Source organism: Thamnophis elegans, chromosome 4, assembly GCF_009769535.1.
Source record: "Thamnophis elegans isolate rThaEle1 chromosome 4, rThaEle1.pri, whole genome shotgun sequence".
Lineage (NCBI taxonomy): Eukaryota > Metazoa > Chordata > Lepidosauria > Squamata > Colubridae > Thamnophis > Thamnophis elegans.
This window is the reverse complement of record NC_045544.1, coordinates 80,782,035-80,803,039: the sequence shown is the minus strand read 5'-3', so window position 1 is coordinate 80,803,039 and position 21,005 is coordinate 80,782,035.

Genomic DNA, 21,005 nt, shown 5'->3' with positions numbered 1-21,005 from the left:
AATGGCTTTGAATGTCCATTTCTCCCATTCTAGACTTTAACAATCCAGGCAATGGGAAAGGATTTTATCTCACATTCAAGTTACCATAATGGCACTATACAATTGAGTATCATACAAAGAGTTTCATGACAAGATTAAATAGCAAGAGAGAAAGAGCCAAGTCCTGCATGCCTCACGCATGAGTGCCCGAGGATTTGATTCTTTATTCCCTCTACTTATTGGAACCAGGAAAAACGTGAACCCTGGACTATGGTACAACCCTAACTTAACTCTTGTAGTCAGCCCAGAAGAATATAATAGTCATTGTATCAATGGCTGCTGAAAGGTCTAGCAAGAGGTTGTGCTTTCCTTATCCCTGTTCTGTTTTTGTTATTGTTTTAACAACTCTAAACTTTTCAGAGTTGCTGGGAATCAGATGGCATACAAATAAATTTGTATGCCATCTGATTCCCAGCAACTCTGGGAAGTTTAGAGTTGGTCACACAATTTGCCAGATATTTAGACTGATATAATTATTTCTGAAAAGTAGAGCTTGGATATAGTATCTACAACAACTGAATCAAAATGATGGCTTCTTGAGGGTAAGGTCCATCACTTCTTCTTCCAAGGCAGATGACAACAGCCGTTCTCCCAAGCAAGGAATAGCCACTGTTTGAATTCATGGCCCTCAGTAGCAATAGCAATATCCTCAGCACTTAGACTTACCACTTTACAGTTGCTTTTACAACCCTAAGTGGTTTACAGACTCTGCATATTGCCCCCAACAATTTGGGTCCTCATTTTACCCACCTCAGAAGGATGGAAGTCTGAGTCAACCATGAGCCTGGTAGAATCGAACTGCCAAATTGCAAGGAGCTGGAAGTCAGCAGAAACAGCCTGCAGTTGTGCATTCTAACCACTAGAATGCTGTAGTAAGTATAGCAATCAAGTGGAGTGTGACTTGCAAAAAAAAAAAAAAAACTTATTAATTTTCTTGGGATTAAGTCAACCCAATCCCAGGGAACCTTTCAGGATATTGTGCAGAAATATGAATAAATAAAAAATAAATACGTATTTCCTTTGTCATCTCAGTTAAGTTTAAGCAAATATGCATGATTTTATCTTTCAGATGCTTTCCATATGCACCACAGCAGCTCTGCAGTTATTTTATTTTTTTAGTCCATCATTCCCAAGAAGAGTTTGGGTAGCTATAAACAATGTTGCTGGGTAGTAATCCACAAATGTGAACGGTATAGAGAAATATTGATGTTTTGTCATACTTGCTGGCTCAGTGTGGGCTCGGGCTTCAGCTTGTTCATTGTTCAGGGATATTTGCTTTTTATTGCTTTCCAGCACCACTCCAAATATGTCTTCTGTGAATTCACTGCCTGGAGCTCCTTGTTAAACCAGGAATCAGTTGACAGGAAGAGGCTACTTGGGAGCAATCCTATTTTGTGCCATGTTCATCCCTCTATTCCAGAGGTTGACTAAGCAATTGATTCAACTGCCCTCCAGAATTTCAGAGAAATGCCTAAGTAGTCTCTGGAAGCCAAGTATATACATCAGGTGAATCAACTTAATGGTTCCTCCCCCACCCCTTGTGGATATCATTGATATGTTAGTGATCTGATCATGTCAAGCAAAAGATAATAATGCCCCCCTTATCTCAGATCACATCTCAGCTGCCTCAAGATAAAAATATGTTTGCCAATTGACTTTATCTGGGCTTGGAAGCTAAGCAGGCTTAGTTAGTACTTCAGTGGGAAAACGAAGAGTGTAGGCTACACTAGAAACCAATAAAGAAACATATTGGAATAGGGCAATGCCAAATCTTTTCAATATCACTGCCAAGGAAATTGCTTGGTTGTACATATGAAGTCACCAGAAATCTGTGTCAGCTTGAAAGATACTTCACCTTCTATTTAAAGAAAGGAATACTTTTTGGTTCTGGTTCATCTATCTCAAATCCCATCAGAAAGCCACAGGAAAGATTGATTGGCTTAGTTCCTTATTATTCTGTGGAGACAACTACAGGATTAGTTCAAAGAAATGAAGAATGCTAGCTTGTGCTGATCATATCAGCACAGACCTTCCACAAATGCTGACACAAATGATATGTACATTTTCTCCTAGCAGTCAGAATTTATAACCAAAGATGTCTGTGGTAATGGAAAAGTAAATGATCCCCTAATACTCAAATCAATCTTCTGTGAAATACCTGAATAATGACTTAGAATGTAAGAGACAGAATTAAGACAAGAACAGTAAAATAATGGTCTTAAGGAACAGATAGCATTTAAAGTGCTGTTGGATCTGAAATTAGTCTGCACAATATATACAAAAAGAAAGATATTTTTTTTAAGGGAACAGGCTTTCAGTCCAGATAAAAAAAAAAAGAAGTCCTTTGATCAGGCATAATATCAGAAGATCAAACTGATGTTATTTGAAGAAATAGGGAAGGAAACTCTTCAAATAGAATTTGTGATGCAAATACCTTTCAGAATTTAGCCAGATAGTGAATGATTCCCATTATTAAAACTGTACAATCCCTTCCACCGATTCTAATGTAAATCAGTTTGCTGCAGTTCTGATTGGAAATTATGTCTATAAATTTACTGATGTTGTAAATCAGTAGACTTCTGCCCTTTGTCATAATACATTAGGATGCTTCACAAAGACTTTCTTTCTTTTTCTTTTGGGGTGGGTGGGTGGGTGGGTGGGCAACACAGCCCCTTTCTCCAGGTTGATTCTCAACACTGTCAATGAAACATTAACCCTACAAGACTCCTTAACTGATGGTTGTGTAGAAAAGGGCGTTTCGTCAGAAGGAAACTGGCAAGGAAAATGCCATAACTGATAGTCCCTCTTCTTTAATTTCAATTTATTCTGAAAAGAACTGGAAGAGACCTTGAAGGTCTTCTAGCCAAATCTCCTGCTCAAACAGAACCTATACCAGTGATAGCAAACCTTTTTTTCCTCTGGTGCCAATTGTGTGTGTGTGCATACCAACACCTATAATCTAATACCCACCCACAGGCCCCACCCCATGCATGCATGTGCAACCTCCCTGGCTCCTCCACCCCTGTGCATATGTGTGCAACCCTCGTTTTGGTGCTAGCAGGCCTTCCTTAAACCTCCTGGGATCAAAAACAGGGCATGGGGGTGCACGCTGCACACTCCTGCCCCTCATTTTGGTGCTAGCAGGCTTACCTAAAGCCTCCTGGAACCACAAACAAGGTGCACCACATCCCTCACCCCCACAGGCATGCATGCATGACCGCCACTCCCACGTAGACATGCACATCTCCCAGCAGAGACCCAAAAATCAGCTGGCCAGTGGGCAAGACACACACATGCACAGTGGAGCTGACCTAGGCAACAGCTTGTGTGCCTGCAGAGATGGCTCCAAATGCTACCTGTGACATGTGTGCCATAGGTTCACCAGCACTGACCTATATACCATTTCAGACAAGTTACTGTCTAGCAAATTATTACCAGTCTTAATAAAGCTTTACTGGCTGGGGAATTCTGGGAGTTCAAGTCCACACATCTTCAAGCATCCAAAGTTAAGAAACACCACCTAGGTCAGTGATGGCTAACCTTTTTTGGCTCCCGTGTCAAAAGTGGGGGAGCACAGGGGGGTCATGTGTAGTCGTGCCATACCCATAATGTTATGCGCATGACCAGCAACCCCCCCCCTCATTTTTGGCATGGTTTTTTCACCCTCCCCAGGTTTCAGATGCTTTCTAGGAGCCTGAGGAGGGTGAAAACAGCCTCCCCCCCCCCCCCACGGATGCCCTCCGGAGGCCTCAGGAGCTTCCCTGAAGCCTCTGGATGGCAAAAAATGGATCTACAGGGAAACTGGAAGTTCAAGAATGGTGACTTCTGGCTTGTCCGATTTTTGACCTGCAGAGCCTTCAGGAGGCTTCGCTGAAGGCTCTGGAGGGCAAAAAATGGACCTACGGACAAACTGGAAGTCACTTCCTCTTTGCTCGTAGGGTTGGTTTTTGCCCTTCATGGAAGCTTCCTGAAGGCCGCTGAAGGCTACAGAGGGTGAAAAATGGCCCCCAAAGAAGGCCGAAGTCAGATGGCCAGCACGCACATGCGCGCTGGCCACCTGACAGGGCAACACCATGTGTGCCCTGACAAATTGCTTCACGTGCGCCTGTGCCATGTGCCATAGGTTCGCCATCACGGACCTAGGTTATTTTAAGCCAGGTAAGTTAGCAGATCCTGAAGATGAAACTCAAATACTTTGGCCACCTAATGAGAAAGAAGGACTCACTGTGGAAGAGCGTAATGATGGGAAAGATTGAGGGCAAAAGAAGGAAAAGTCAGAGAATGAGGTGGTTGGATGGAGTCACTGCAGCAGTAGGCATGAGCTAAAATGGACTCCAGGGGATGGAAGAGGACAGGAAGGCCTGGAAGAACATTATTCACGGGGTCACGATGGCTCAGACATGACTTCACAACTAACAACAACAACAACAAGTTAGTACCTAAGCCCAGATTGCAATGTCTATTACAACATTCAAAATCCATAAAAATTCATAGAAAATATAACTCCATTGTAGCCAATTAAAAAATTTGTATCAAATAATATTCCATATTCTATTGCAGGTAGGAGACATGCCATTTTGGATGTGAGGAGAAACAATTCATCTTGGCCAACGACAATTGAGTTATTTAAGTGGGGGAATTATGTTTTTCCATCTGTCATATTAGCATTTGCTCAAGATTTTTTTTTTTTTTATCGAGGCTCCCTGTATGTTTTGAGAAAGCCCATTAGTTTCCCATTTAGACATTTAGACATTTTTTTTTTAGACATTTATTATGATTTATAGGCCGCCCTTCTCCCTGAGGGGACTCAGGGCGGCTTACAATCACGGGAAGGGGGTGCAATAATACAAGACAAACAGTGAGTAAACAAGATAGATAATAAAACACCAACTTGCATTCAACAGTCAACACTCGGGCGGGTAATTTAAAAACTTATCCCCAGGCCTGCTGGGAGAGCCAGGTCTTAAGGGCCGTGCGGAAGGTCTGGATGGTGGTGAGGGTACGAATCTCAATGGGGAGATCGTTCCACAGGGTCGGAGCTGCAACAGAAAAGGCTCTCCTCCGTGTAGTCGCCAGTCGACATTGACTGGCAGATGGAATCCGGAGGAGGCCCAATCTGTGCGATCTAATCGGTCGAAGGGAGGTAATCGGCAGAAGGCGGTCTCTCAAGTACCCAGATCCACTACCATGGAGTGCTTTAAAGGTGGTCATCAATACCCTGAAGCGCACCCGGAGATCGACAGGTAGCCAGTGCAGCTCGCGGAGGATGGGTGTAATGTGGGCGAACCGCGGTGCGCCCACTATCACTCGCGCGGCTGCATTCTGGACTAACTGCAGTCACCGGATGCACTTCAAGGGCAACCCCATGTAGAGCCCATTGCAGTATTCCAGCCTAGAGATCACAAGGGCTCGAGTGACTGCTGTGAGAGCCTCCCGGTTCAGGTAGGGCCGTAACTCCCCCCTGTTTCAGGACATGAAAATTTAGGTACAGCTATTAGAAGCAAACCGTTCCATCTGTACAGCCTATTGATCATGGTACAATCAAGAATTTTGAAAAATAAACAAATCTTTTATCTTTGTTAACGCAAAAAATGCTAAACACTTCCAAATACGCAGACACGCAAACTGCCCCTTCCAAATGCCAGAATCATTATTTCTTCACTTTGTTAGAAACTACTGAAGCTGAGTGTCATAATCTTCAAGTCATTACCTTGGCTTTGATATAAAAGCATTGGCTGCCAATCAGTTTTAATTTGGAGTGTTAACTTTGTAAAGCATGTGCATTTATCTGTCCCTTATTTGCTCACAAACTGCATGCACAATTTGCAGAAAGAACCTGCCACCCGCAACACACCCTGTCCATTTTTCAAATCGTGTGAAATTCTATGCTGATGTTTGAACCAGAAGGGACCTTTTGAATCATTACAGAGTAGCTAAACTGTTTTAGGTTGCTTTTTATCTTTTCCATTTTTCAAATCTTGCCTTTGGAGTTAAAGGCATAGTTTGGATCTCTGGCCCCATTGCTATATCCAGTCTGACAGATACAGGATAGGAACATTTTTTTTTCTGTTGAGGTCCTTATTCCATACAAAATGATCTCTTGTGGGCCAGCATAGTGGGTAGACCTAATGCAAAGGATATATAGGATTAACAAAATAACAGAGTTTGAAGGAATCTTAGAGAACTTCTTGTCCAACTCCCTGTTTGAGCTGGAAACCCTATACCATTTCAGATGAAGAAAAAACATGGGCTTTTGTTTTTAAATTTGGTAATATCAGCAAAATTCTTGTATGCATAGAGATGAGAAGACTTACAGATTCCCATAGTGGCTGGTGAAGTTAATGGAACTGGCTGAGATTGTGAAATGAAAGAAAAAACTTTGTTTACCTTTGTTTCTACGTGGAAACAATTTTTTGGGGAATATTTGTTTGAAACCAAAATAAATGCTATTTTAATTTTGGGTTTTGATTTTTAAAATTGTTTATAATTATAAGAAATGTGTTTTATTGAATTTTCACAAAAGGCTAATGAATGTTAGTTAAATATATAACTACACAGAAGAAAGTTGGAAGTTATTCTTTTCTTTATTTATTTTTTTGCATCTTCCCTCTCCTAATTTTTCTTCCTTTTAAATTCTTTTTTTCCCTTTTTTAAATTTAATTTATGTAGGAATTCAAGGAAGTATGCTGAAAAAAAAATGAGCAAAAGCATACTGTATTATTCTTAAGGCTGCAGATTGCCATTTTTGTTTCATTATTTGAGAATAATAAAAGCTAATAGGAAATGAGATGATGGTTAGAGAAAGCTGTAATACTTTCCAATCTAGCCACTATCCTGTTAGTGAGCTTCTCATAGAATTAACATTTCCCTTTCTCAGGTCTCCTGGGGTTTCCTCTATATGCCCCATTTTTTTTATAGGCTAAATTCCCAAATACAATTTCTGAACCAGATTGAGAAATATGGGAGAGAGCAAAGGGTGAAAAAGGTCTTACTTTGTAAGTGGCATTTGTTCTCTTGATGGAAGAAACCTCTTTTATATAAACATAAGCAGAGGATGTACAACGGTAGTTTTTTAAAAGTCTCATTGATGTCTTTGTATTATATTCAAGTACTTTTAATGTTAGTTCTAGTTTCTGACATTAGGCTGGCCACAGGTCCTGAAATTAAAACTAGAAGTATTTAAATGTAATATAAAAACATTGATGATATTTTTTTTCTTACACTTTTTTTTAATATAAATTTTTATTTGTATTAATCAAACAACACACATACACGCAACAAAAGAAAAAAACAACCCATCATCACATACAGCATGTCGTTTGGTTACAAGTGCTGTTACATCCATATTCTCGAATAACATTTACCATCACAGATTTTTCATCTAGTATAACTAAATACCTCACTTTCATTGTACAGTATATGTTCAATTTCAATTAGTATTATTGTTTTTTTTCCCAATAAACCTAATGTCCTTACATTCTTAATTGTCTATTTGATAACAGTATACCTTTATATAATCACAAATCCCAATATGAAAAAAAACAACCAACAATTTATATTTGTATGTCACTATATTCAATTATGCATAATTCCACCAATCAACTATCGGGTATGCTTATGTTCATTATTGTCCTTGTACATCAGACATTCAAACAGAAATCTTATTCCTTCATTTTTCAACAAAATATTCTAAATAGCCACTACATATATATATCAATTTTTAATTATTCCCTTATTAAAATTATTTATCAACAACAAGATATCCTTGTAATATATTCTTAGGGTTATACATTATATCACCAATTCTCTATCAAGTATACATAAAATCATTGTTATCCTTATCCATTTTAAAACAAAAAATTCTAAAGTATTCAATTCATAGATATATCAGTTTTTCATTGTATCATTGTTAATCTATTTCACAGCATAATTGTGTTATCATTTAACTCCTTTAGTTGAAACATGAGTAAAACATTTTTCATTTCCAAGTTTTTTCCCCCAGCCACTGATAAAACAAATCCCATATCTTATAAAATTGCTCATCTTCTTGTTCTCTAATTTCAAATGTCAATTTACTCATTTCAGCACAGTCCATTATTTTTCGAATAACTTCTTCCTGTTTTGGTATTGTTTCATTTTTCCAGTTTTTTGCAAATACGAATCTGGCTGCTGTTAGCACGTTTACAATCAGATATTTTAAGTCTTTGTTATAGATTTCTGGTATAATTCCCAATAAAAAGACCTCTGGTTTAAAGTCTATGTGTTTGTGTATCATTTTCTCCAACCACGTGTGAATTTTAGTCCAGTATCTTTTAGCTCCAATGCAAGTCGATCACATGTGGTAATATGAGCCCGGTATCTGATGACATTTCCAACATTTTTCTGATTTATTCTTGGACATTCTTGCAATTCTCATTGGGGGTAGATGCCACCTGTAAAACATCTTATACAAATTTTTTCTTACACTTCTAAATACTTGTTTCTATATTTAGAAAAGAAACATGTATGAAGCTACATGGGAATTTATATAAAAAATATAATGCACTGAACTAAATGAAATATAAAAATACAAAGAAAGAAATATTTTAAATACAAGAAAGTTAACAAATAACAGATTGGGTTATAACCGTATACATGTTTATCTGGGAATAAATCCCACTGAGCAGAGTCAGCTACTAATTTTAAAAGTGTAAAAATAAACAAAAGCAAAGGGAAATAGATAAAGTGTGGGCAGAATAAAAGCCACACAAAACACAATAAAAAGAGTTTCACAGTAAAAAAAAAAAAAGTCACGGTGGTCATTGCACATAAAAAAACCCAGATAGATCTTTGATCTCACCCTTGTGGCCACCATCTTGATTTTCTTCCACCACCCATGGGCACCCCTGATAGTGGGAAAACATGGAGCCATTTTAACATATATTTTTTAATTTGCTCTTCCTCTATTTCATTTTTTCCCAACATTGGATGTATTTCAGTAACCACATGTTCATCTTTGGTACATAATTCATTTTTAATTCCATTTTATCACATTCTATTACTGGTATTTTTATGTCTATTGAATTTTTTTTCTCAATTGTGCATTTGAGAACCATAGAAAACCAATTCCTCTGTAGTCAATTGTGCTCTTAATTTCATCTTAAACTCTCCATTTCCCTGCATTAGGAACTCTTTATATGTTAACCATTTGACTTTTCTACAAAGTGATTCTTGAGCTGAGGCCAACAAAGGCATTTTCATGAATAGCCTGGATTTATATCTCTGTTCCATATTCATAGTATGGCATTCCTGATACAAAGACTTATAAAATCTACATTTGTTGTACTTTATCATATTATAAGCAACCATGCCACCCAAACCTGAGACCATGATCTTCTAAATCTAAATGTGTCTTTTTTCTTAACAACAGCATTCCATCATCAACAATCATCCCTTCATCCAACCAAACAGCAGGCAACAAAATATAGTCAGATAATCCCAGTCCTTCTCTTTTTTTCTTTGCATTTTAGAGGATCTTATATTTAGCCCATGTTTTTTTCACCTGACATGTAAATCTGGGTATATCTTTTTGTCATTGTTTAAATAGTTCAGCAGTTCTTTAAATTGCTATAAGGACATTCAAAGTAAAACATTCATTTTTACAAAGAAATTCTTTCCAACAATGACAACTGTACTTTTTCTCATCTTAATTTCTTAGTTTATAAACTTCTTTTTTAACTTTCACTTCAGAAATTCTCTCATCTTGCCTTATGTCTTATTCAAAACTTCAAGAGCCAGAAATAAGTAGCAAAAGGGAAATGGATATCACTGCCTCATTCATTTCTGTATTTCACAGGCCTTGATCAGTTCTCTATTCAGAAGTATTTGTGCCAGGAGCATTATTCTTTTTCACAAGATAGGACATTTCACTTTGAGGAGTGTGGTAAGATAAAGGAGAAACTAACCGACCTTCTTTCAATTCAAAATCCTACCATTCTCATTTAGAAATTTTCTTCCTTTTTGCTTCTATAGAATCCTGTAAATATGCATTTGTGATTCACTTCAAACATTAAACCCAATACAGATATTTTTTTTGCTTTTTTAAATCATGTTTGAATGTTTATTAACATTTGTAGGCCGCCCTTTTCCCTGATGGGACTCAGGGCGGCTCACATAAAATCAGGAAGGGGGAATACAAACAATGACGTAGACACATATAATAAAAGTAATAAGCAACATTCATTCATCATTCGGGAGGGGCGGCTATCCTTGTCCCCAGGCCTGACGGGCTAGCCAGTTCTTAAGGGCTGTGCGGAAGGCCTGGACGGTGGTGAGGGTACGAATCTCCACGGGGAGCTCGTTCCAAAGGGTCGGGGCTACTACTGAGAAGGCCCTCCTCCTTGTAGTTGCCAGCCGGCACTGGTTGGCTGATGGAATACGGAGGAGGCCCAATCTATGAGATCTAATTGGTCGCAGGGAGGTAATTGGCAGAAGGCGGTCTCTCAAGTACCCAGATCCACTACCATGCAGGGCTTTATGGGTGACTAATAGCACCTTGAAGCGCATCCGGAGATCGACAGGTAGCCAGCGCAGCTCACGGAGGATAGGTGTTATGTGGGTGAACCGAGGTGCACCCACAATCACTCGCGCGGCCGCGTTCTGCACTAGCTGAAGTCGCCGGATGCTCTTCAAGGGCAGCCCCATGTAGAGCACATTGCAGTATTCCAGCCTAGAGGTCACAAGGGCCCGAGTGACTGTTGTGAGAGCCTCCCGATTCAGGTAGGGTCGCAACTGGCGCACCAGGCGAACCTGGGCGAATGCCCCCCTGGTCACAGCCGTCAGGTGGTGGTCAAATGATAGCTGTGGATCCAGGAGGACTCCCAAGTTGCGAACCCTCTCTGAGGGGTATAAAATTTGACCCCCCAGCCTGAGTAATGGAATATTGGTCGAATCTTTGGGAGGGAAGCACAACAGCCACTCGGTCTTTTCTGGGTTGAGTACAAGCTTGTTAACCCTCATCCAGTCCATAACGGCCTCAAGGCCTCGGTTCATCACGTCTGCCGCTTCATTGAGTTGGCACGGGGCGGACAGATACAACTGGGTATCGTCCGCATATTGATGGTATCTGATCCCGTGCCTGCGGATGATCTCTCCCAGCGGTTTCATGTAGATGTTGAATAGTAGGGGGGATAAGACCGAGCCCTGAGGCACCCCATATGTTAGGGGCCTAGGGGACGATCTCTGCCCCCCCACTAACACCGACTGCGACCTGTCCGAGAGGTAGGAGGAGAACCACCGCAACACGGTGCCTCCCACTCCCACCTCCCGCAGTCGTCGCAGAAGGATACCATGGTCGATGGTATCGAAAGCCGCTGAGAGGTCAAGGAGGACCAGGATGGAGGAATGTCCTCCATCTCTGGCTCTCCAGAGATCATCGGTCAATGCGACCAAAGCGGTTTCTGTGCTGTAACTGGGTCTGAAGCCTGACTGGAAGGGGTCAAGATAGTTTGCTTCCTCCAAGGACCGTTGGAGCTGGAAGGCCACCACCTTCTCAACAACCTTCCCAAGGAAGGGAAGGTTGGAGACTGGGCAATAGTTATTAAGAACAGCTGGATCCAGAGATGGCTTCTTTAGGAGGGGTCTCACCACCGCCGCTTTCAGTACAGTGGGGAAGTTCCCCTCCCGAAGAGAGGCGGTAACAACCGCCTGGATCCAGCCTCGTGTCACCTCACTGCTGTTAGTAACCAGCCATGAGGGACACGGGTCCAGTACGCAGGTGGAGGCACTTACAGCCCTCATGGCCTTGTCCACATCCCCGGGGGTAACATCCTGAAACTCAACCCAGAGATGGTCTACTTGATCCTCTTGTGCCTCGGCTGGAACTGCGGGGATGGAGTCCAAGTCCGACCGAAACCAAGCAATTTTGTCCGCTAAGAATTGGGCATAATCCTCAGCTCTGCCCTGCAAGGGTTCCCCCGCTTCCCTTTTATTTAGTAGGGAGCGGGTTATCTTAAACAGGGCGGCTGGGCGAGACTCAGCGGACGCAACCAAGGTGGCTATGTGAGATCTTTTCGCTGCCCTAAGTGCCCTGGTGTATTCCTTGGTGCTGGTGGTTACCATTGCTCGGTTCGATTCGGACTTATCGGACCTCCATCGGTGCTCTAGGCATCTCCTCTGGCGCTTCATCTCCCGGAGTTCCTCGGTGAACCAAGGAGGTCTCCGGGATCCGCCGCCTCGGAGGGGCCGTAGTGGCGCAATCCGGTCGAGGGCCTCCGATGCTGCCGAGTGCCAAGCAGCAACCAGAGTCTCTACCGGACTGTGGGCGAAAGTATCAGGAATGACCCCAAGCTCCGTCTGGAACCTTAACGGTTCCATAAGTCGCCTGGGGCGGAACCACCTGGTCGGTTCCTCCTCCCTACAGTGGGGGTTTGGTCCCCGGAAGTCGAGCCTCAGTAGGCAGTGGTCTGACCATGACAGGGGTATGATGTCGTTACCCCTCAGACCAAGATCACAAATCCACTGCTCCGAGAGGAATACGAGGTAGAGCATGTGACCCGCCAAATGGGTTGGGCCCCGAATTACTTGGGTCAAGCCCATGGCTGTCATGGAAGCCATGAACTCCTGCGCCCCATCAGAGTTTTCACCGAGCGACAGCAAATTAAAGTCCCCCAGGACCATCAACCTAGGGAACTCAATTGCCAGCTCGGCTACTGACTCGAGGAGCGAGGGGAGGGCTGCTGCAACGCTGTTGGGAGGCAGGTACGTTAACAGCAGACCCACTTGACCCTTGAGGTCCAACTTTATCAGCAGAGACTCACACCCGACAAGCTCCGGAGCAGGGACCCTACGAGGAACTAACGACTCCCGGATAACAATGGCCACACCCCCACCCCTTCTCTGGGCTCTCGGCTGGTGTAGCACCTGAAATCCTTCTGGGCACAGCTCTACAAGGGGGACTCCTCCCTCTGGGCCCAGCCAGGTTTCAGTAATACATGCCAGGTCTGCCCTCTCGTCTAAAATTAAGTCCCGGACGAGAGGAGCTTTATGTACCACAGACCTGGCATTTAGCGACAGCAGCCTGAGTCCAGGGTCCTGATTACTTGCGCCATCTGGTCTCGGAGTGGGACTCATAGGGCCGGAAGGAGGGATCTCTGTAATGTAGCGAACCCTCCTTCCCCGGTAATGGCCTGCCCTAAAGTCCCCGCCGTATCTGCCCCTCCCTGTTACGACCGTAATACCCCGACCCTCTCCCGTGTCTCTGGTCCCCTCAACCACCCCCATGGCCCCCGCATCTCCCGGCAGGTCCTCCAAATCATACATACCCATGCACTCCCCCAAACAGTCCCCACGTAAGAGTTAAAACACAAAAATTTACAACAATATAATAATAAAAAGTGGGACATTCATTCATCTCATACGTATCTCATGCATATCCCATACAAAGAAAGAAGAGAAAGATGAAAGAAAAGAAAGAAACTAAAGTAGTTGCGCAGTTGATTAAAATTTAAGGTGCGAGTTCAGATGGCAAAATTGGCTCTTAATGTTCAGAGTTAAAGTGGCTAGGGACCAATTATAGTTCAGATGGAATATATGGGGGAGTGTCTTATAGCCCCTCTCTTCTTCTGCAAATTTGTTGGTCAAAAGGTCCTGCGGGGGTTCAGTGCAAACACACAATGCTGCCATCATCTGTCCACCCGCAGCCCAGGTCCAAAGTTTTCCTTCTGGGGGTAAAACCACTCCAAGGAGTTCCCAAAGGCACACCACTAAAAATAAGTAGGGTAAAAAGATGGAACAGGCGTTGTAATTGCCAGGGGACACCGTCGCTGTTCTCCAGATGGAACTTGCTTCCTCAGTGTTAAATGGCCGAGGCAGCCCAAGAACCACCGGAATCCCTAGAGCCAATGGGATCATCCAGGTCTGTAAAGTCCAAGGGTGGTCTCCCCCGTTCCTCGTCCCCACTGCAGGCAGACAGAGTAGGGAAGTGGGGCAGGCGATGAGGCCGCTAAAGAACGACGCCGCTGCCACCGAGCTGAGGTTCCTCTCCTCGCCGCCGAACAGCTGATATGGACGAAACAGCACGGAGACCGCTGGAACCGCCAGAATCCACGCGGTCCGCGGTCGTAACATCCAAACGGCTTGGAGACGGTCCTGGGGGTGGTCCCACGGCCGTAGGGCGCTCCCGTCACGGGCAGGCGAAGCTGAAAGATGGAATAGGCGCCGGAGCCGGCGAAGAACGCCGCCGCCGTTTCCAGGCCGAGATTCCCCTCCTCGCTGCCGAGCGGCCAGACCAGCATGGAAGCCGCTGAAGACGCTGGAGCTTTTGCGGTCCGGGGCTATCCCCGAAGAGGTAACCCCTACCGCTAGCTGATCTTTTTGGGTTCCCAGGGTCTCAAGCCTCCTGGACAAGCCTCTCATATTATATTTTAAAGTTGTTACTCGCGGTTTTATCTGCATTTTTCGTCGGGTAGTTTAGAGCGGACGGAGCCTCGCAGCCATCTTGGTCTCGCACATCATCTCGCTCCTTAATCAAATCATTTGGTAACAGAAGCAGTGGTGTCTAAGGTTCAAAGGGAGACATGGTTGCTGCATATTAAACACTTTTGAAAATGAAATTCTGCATAATACCGTACCATTAAAAGTACATCTGATGTTTCCTAGAGTGCTTTCCTTTACCACCTAAAATGGTAATCTTCCCATAAAAACGAAAGCCACGATCTGATAAAAATAAAAGCCAACATTCATTATTTCTCATTTAATCAAGAAATAAGGGATGAAATGCTAACAAATGTAAATGGACTAATTAAAATATGTTCTATTTTAGGATAATGACCTAGAGGGTGGGCAACCCACATGGAGAGGTCAAAAGGTATATAACTAATGAATCCCACAAAATTTCCAGAGAGAACAATTATTTATTTATAGCATCATTAAAGTAATGAGTTTTTCTATTAGGTGGTCCCTGCAGTTAATGGGAAATTATTGCCATTATCTACACCTCTCATTGGCTTCTGTGACTTATTCTGTTGTAGAACTTCCATTGTCTTTTCTTCAGAACTATGAACATTCCCCAAAGCCAGTGTAAGAAAAAAAATCAAATTTTGGTGAGTCTCGCTTGGTTGGTTTCTAATCAGGCAACAAATGTATGCAAATAATGAGAAAAATGAGTTACAAATATGCACTGATCTTTTTAGAATGAGCATACTACCAAGATGATTTTGAATGATCTTCTTGTAGACATCAACACTGAATTCAACTTTGAAGCATTGGAGTGGACCGGAAAAATATTTTTTCCCCTTATGATATTCCTATAATTTTCTTCTTGCAATAGCTTGGAGTTGATGACAAAGGACAATACCAAAGTCATTGCAAGATCATTTTAAAGTAATATCAATAGTCCACTATTCTGTCCTGATAAGATATTATTTTTTTAAAAATGTATTTGTATATTTATAAATAACAAAATAATCTTATGCATATCTACTAGGAAGTAAGCCCTTCTGATTATGTATGCATAGGTCCAAACAAAAAGACTACAATCATATAAAAGTAACGTAAAGGTTTTCCACATCCAGTTGTGTCTGATTCTAGGCGGCAGTGCTTATAGCCATTTGCTAACCAAGGCAGGCAGCACTGTTTGAGGATGCTTCTATGGTCATGTGGCTAGCAGGATTATAGGCTGAGGGGCATGGAACACTGTTATCTATTTGCTTTCTAACTGCTGGGTTGGCAGAAGCTGGGACAAGAGTTCACCCATCACACAGTACTTGAGTCTTGAACTACCAACCTTCCAGTCAACAAGCCCAGCCTCTTAACCACTAGGCCACTGCAATCATATAACTGGGGTAATATATCACAATCATATAACTGAGGGTAATCTCTATTGAACTAAAGAAGGCTTTCTTTTGATAGTATAGATGTAGGAACTTGTGTATAGTTGTTTTTTAAGTACTTTACAGATTTGTGTATGACTTTCACCTGCTGATTTTGTAGGCAGAAAAAATAGACAAAATTAATAGGATAAAACATCTTAAGGAAACAATTAATATTCATCTTAATTGATAATGGAATACAGGCCTGTATTTTTGTTATGTGCTGTTTCTTAGAATCATGCACTTAATTAATGAGGATATACAAACATTTCCATATCATATAAATTGCTCTCAAATTCCAATACTTGGTGCCTTCCTGACTTGACTCCCTCCATATATGGGACTTAATTCTCAGAACTCTTAGTAATAGCCAAAATGGCTGCAGAATTTTGAAAGCCAAAACATACATACATACATACCAGGGGTGGGTTTCAAAAATTGTTCGAACCACCTCTGTGGGCGTGGCCTCCTTTGTGGGAGTGGCTTGCCGCCCATGTGACCGGATGGGAGTGGCTTGCCGCCCATGTGACCGGATGGGAGTGGCTTGCCGCCCATGTGACCGGATGGGAGTGGCTTGCCGCCCATGTGACCGGATGGGAGTGTCCAAGACGATGTCACTGAATTCTTTCCCCCAACTACAATATGATTAAAATAAGTACAAAAACAATAAAAGAGCTACTTACAGATGGAAGATGCCTGTTCTTGCCAGTCTTCAGTATCACTGACTCCAATGAATGGGCTGCACAAAGAAGAGACACAGAAAGCAAGACTTTAATTGCATGCACTGCATTGGGATGAAACCAGCACACAAAATAATAGAAAAGGAAAATTACTCTCCTTTTTTGCATCTTCTGCACCACCACCTCACCACCTTGCTCCAATAACCTGCACAAAGGAGAGACACAGAGGGCAACACTTTAATTGCTGGCACTTACACCTTACATAAGAATAACACAATGGAAGAGATACACTCAAGTACTTACTTGTGTTATTGCTTTTCTGGTTGTTGATATAGTCTTTCATCCAAGAAGATAGTTCAAGAATGAATGTCATATTCCCAGAGCAATACAGTTTTCCTTTTTCTGAAATTTAGTTCTCCATTTCAAAAGACAGGAATATATGAATTCATATGAAATTATGAATTAGTACTTAGGTCGGTCCAAGTAGCTATTCAGAAGTTAGTGGTTAGAAGCAATCGTAAAGCAAGATATGGAATTAAAACCAGAAATATTTTGTTGATTATTTGAAAGGGAGTATAATATATATTTAATTTTACACATGTTAGCAGCTGCTGGAATTGTGTTTGCACAACAGTGGAAAAACAGAGATATGTAAATGAATAAATATTACAATGTGCAGGAATAAATAAATGGAGACAATTTAAAAAAAGATTATATCCAAAATAAATTAAAGTAAACCATTTTAAAGTATTCTACACTCAATACTTATATGTAAAACTATTATAAAAAATTCTATGCATTAAATAAAATATTTTAAAATACATTAAAATAATAATTAAATAAAACCGGGCCACTTACCAGCAGCAGGCAGAATCAGCAGCATTCCGATGCGATGGATGGATCCTCGTCGTGATGGCAGGCAGCAGGAACAGGTAAGAAACCTGACTGGAGGGACAAGGCTAGGTAAAGTCACTTAGGTTGCCTGGCATGCTTAGCAAGCCAGGCGAGGGTAGAGGGGTGGTGGTGGGGGGCTTCCCTAGCGAAAACTAGGCCGCCGCCGCCCCCCCCCGACCAGAAGACGGCCAGGCGTAGTATGCGAGGCCGCGGCTTTCGCAAGGGAAGGCCTGGAGGACTTCCCTCGCGAAAGCTAGGCGGCTACCGGCGGCCCCCCCACCCGAAAGCGGCCACGCAGCCTACGCGAGGCTGCGGCTTTCGCAAGGGAGGCCTCCGCCGCCGCCGCCGCCCGCACCACCCGGAGGTGGCCACGCGGCCTACGCGAGGCCGCGGCTTTCGCAAGGGAGGCCTCCGCCGCCGCCCGCACCACCCGGAGGCAGCCACGCGGCCTACGCGAGGCCGCGGCTTTCGAAAGGGAGGCCGCCGCCACCCCCCCACCCGAAGGCGGCCACGCGGCGTACGCGACGCCGCGGCTTTCACGAGGGAAGGCCTGGAGGCCTTCCCTGGCGAAACCTAGGCCGCTACCGCTGCTACCACGGTCCCTATCCCCCCCAGCTTCCTACCGCCGCTACCACCACTGCCGTCGCCACCGCTCACCCGAAGTCCCGCCGCTAGCGTCCCGAGTCTTGCCGCCAGGGCTTGGTTGCTTACCTGTGGGGGAAGCAGCAAGCTCCTGGAAGGCGAAGGGAAGGCGTGAAGCGCGAAACGAGGCGTCTTGGCAACAAACCCTTTTGAAAAGACTCTTTGAGAGAAAGATTCTTTTCAAAAGAGGAATGTTAGCCGTTGGCGCCACACTTTTAAACGAGGCCAGCCCGCTCACTGATTGGCTGGACTCCAGCCAAACAGTGAGTGGCAGGCTGCGCTTAGTCCAGACGGGCGGGGGAGCGCGCGACAGGGCCCAGGACCGGTACCGGCGTTCCCGGAAGTTCATTACTTCCGGGTTCACCGACGAACCGGATCGTGCGATCCGGTGCGAACCGGTAGGAACCCAGCCCTGATACATACATACATACATACATACATACATACATACATACATACATAGTGCCCAAGATAGGAGAAGCTAGAGGGAGCTCCCTATAAGTGTTTTATTGGACACTTCTAGATGAGCAGGAAGTTCACACTCTTATTACTTTAATAAATACAAATTATTTGTATTTATTATAAGCGTAGTTCTTTGGAAATGTCCATGTGATCAGGCTTCTTTCTTCTCATAACTTTCTTTGTGTAGTGGACCTCTTACTTTTCTTTTGTACTCGGTTGTTGATGATAGTTCAGTTTTTCAGAAGGTCACAAATTTGATCCAACTGGGACCACAGTTGTAACCCAGGCAAAATCAAGGAGAGAAAGAGAATTACTTGAAGCCTGGTTTCCCACCAATAAGTCAATAAATTTACACATCAACATCAACCCAGTCTACCAATCACTGAGAAAACAGCCAGCCAATCAAACAATCCAAGATCAGACTCAAAAATATCTGAAAAAAACAACATACTTTGCATGTCACAAAAAGGTATTTAAGGACCTGTGTTCTGGCAGGGAAGCACAACTCAAAACACACTGATGATGTCTCCTCAAATGGTGATGAATTGTTTGCAACCAAATTTGTAAGCTCAGTTCTCAAACCAACAGCCTAACTACCAACCCGACCTAGTAATATTGAAACACATTTCAAACAGAATGATCTAGCTGTTCCTGACGAAAACATGGAACCTAGGCAGATTAGAGAGACAATAGGAAAAAAATGAGAGGACAGGAAGAATACCCAATGATTGTCTCAAAGGTGAAGACTTGAGTACAGGCATGGATGGATTCATTATTTGCTTATGCCATATTAGAGATATCTGATCAGTTGTCTTGCTGATAGTTAAAATAGCAATGGCTGTACTACTCCAAGATAGCATTTGTTTTCTCCATCTTTCCCTGTGTTATGAATTTCTTGCCTTCCATTTTTCATTCCCAGTTGTTAACAATGGTTGCATACTTACTTTGTTCTCATTCATGGCCTAAAAATCTTTTGCTATTAACAGAACCTTGGAATCGGCCTTTCATCAGTAGGGAGACAAGGACGATGGCTGAATCAGCTTATCAGCTTCTGGCAAGTGGACTGGAGATTAAAGGACAGAATTGCTATGCTGTGAGTTTGAGCTCACATAGCTACTCTATCTACTGATTTGATCATGAACATTTTGGGAAGTGGTATGAAGCAATGGATATGTTCAGATATTCTTACCAGTTTAAAGAGACCAGCCATAGAGACATTAATAATTAAACAAGACACTTTCAACATCTCATGGGGAAAAAGAGAGCCTAGTACTGTATGTATTTTCCTTGTTTACTTCTGAAGGAAAATAAAATATTTTTAAATGTCATCAATTTGGGGTTTATATATACTGGAGGGCTTTTGATGCTGTTTCCCTATCTATGGTCTTAGAGGATTTGCATATTGCCTACAGAATTCTGTGAAAGAAAGAAAGCTATTATATGTAAACACCATGCCATTGCCAATTGTTCTTATTTAAACTGAACCCTATCAGACTGATCAAAAAAAAAGCAAAAATACTAGACCCTGGAGAGGTGGGGGGGGGGGGTTGGTCTCACTATAAGGCTTGGCGAGGTGCTTTATTTTGTAAAAACAAACAAAAGTGATATGTGAATACTTCCTATATTCTATTTTACTGCTACCTCTATACCACAGCTGTCAAAATTGTGACCCTCAGGCTGGATGTGTCATACGCTGGCCATGCCCACACCTGGTTTAGCAACGGGGGAAAGGTCCCAATACGTCATGACGATGTGAGTTTGACACCACTGCTCTATACTATTACTATGATAATTAGTATTACAATATATTATTATTAACTATATTGAGCCACCAAGAGATGGTTATAAGATGGAAAGCTCTATAAATGTTTTAAATAAATAAATATATTAAGCTCTATTGATAGTATGTATCAATGTTTCAGTTTTAAGCCTGCTCTGACTTCAGTTCTCTCTGTCTCTGAGATTTCTTTTTCTAATAATGTCCAGCATGTAGAGCTCTTGCACCTTTTTTATATTTTGTTTTGTTTTTCAGGGCCTCTCTACTTCCTTTCCTCTCTTTTGTACCAGTCATTCCTTCGGAACAACACCTGCTGTTTGGCAGCTGTAATCAGCTTACTTACTTCTCCTTCCGACACCTACCCCAAGGCCACGTTATTTGCAATTCTGCCAGGTTGCTGCTGGAGAGCTTCCTCTTCCACAGCCTTCTTATTCAAGTTGATTCATCAGACATTTCTATCAGGGTTCCCCATTACTCTATGTGTCAACATTATGAGTGAGCCCTCAATCCAAACAGAATTATCAATTCAGAAGGAATTTGAGATTCATAATAACAGAGTTGGAAGGGATCTTGAAGATCTTCTAGTCCCATCCCTGCTCCAGCAGGATACCAGCTCAGAGACTGAGCTTCCACCCTCACCCTGTACTGTTTCAGACAAGTAGT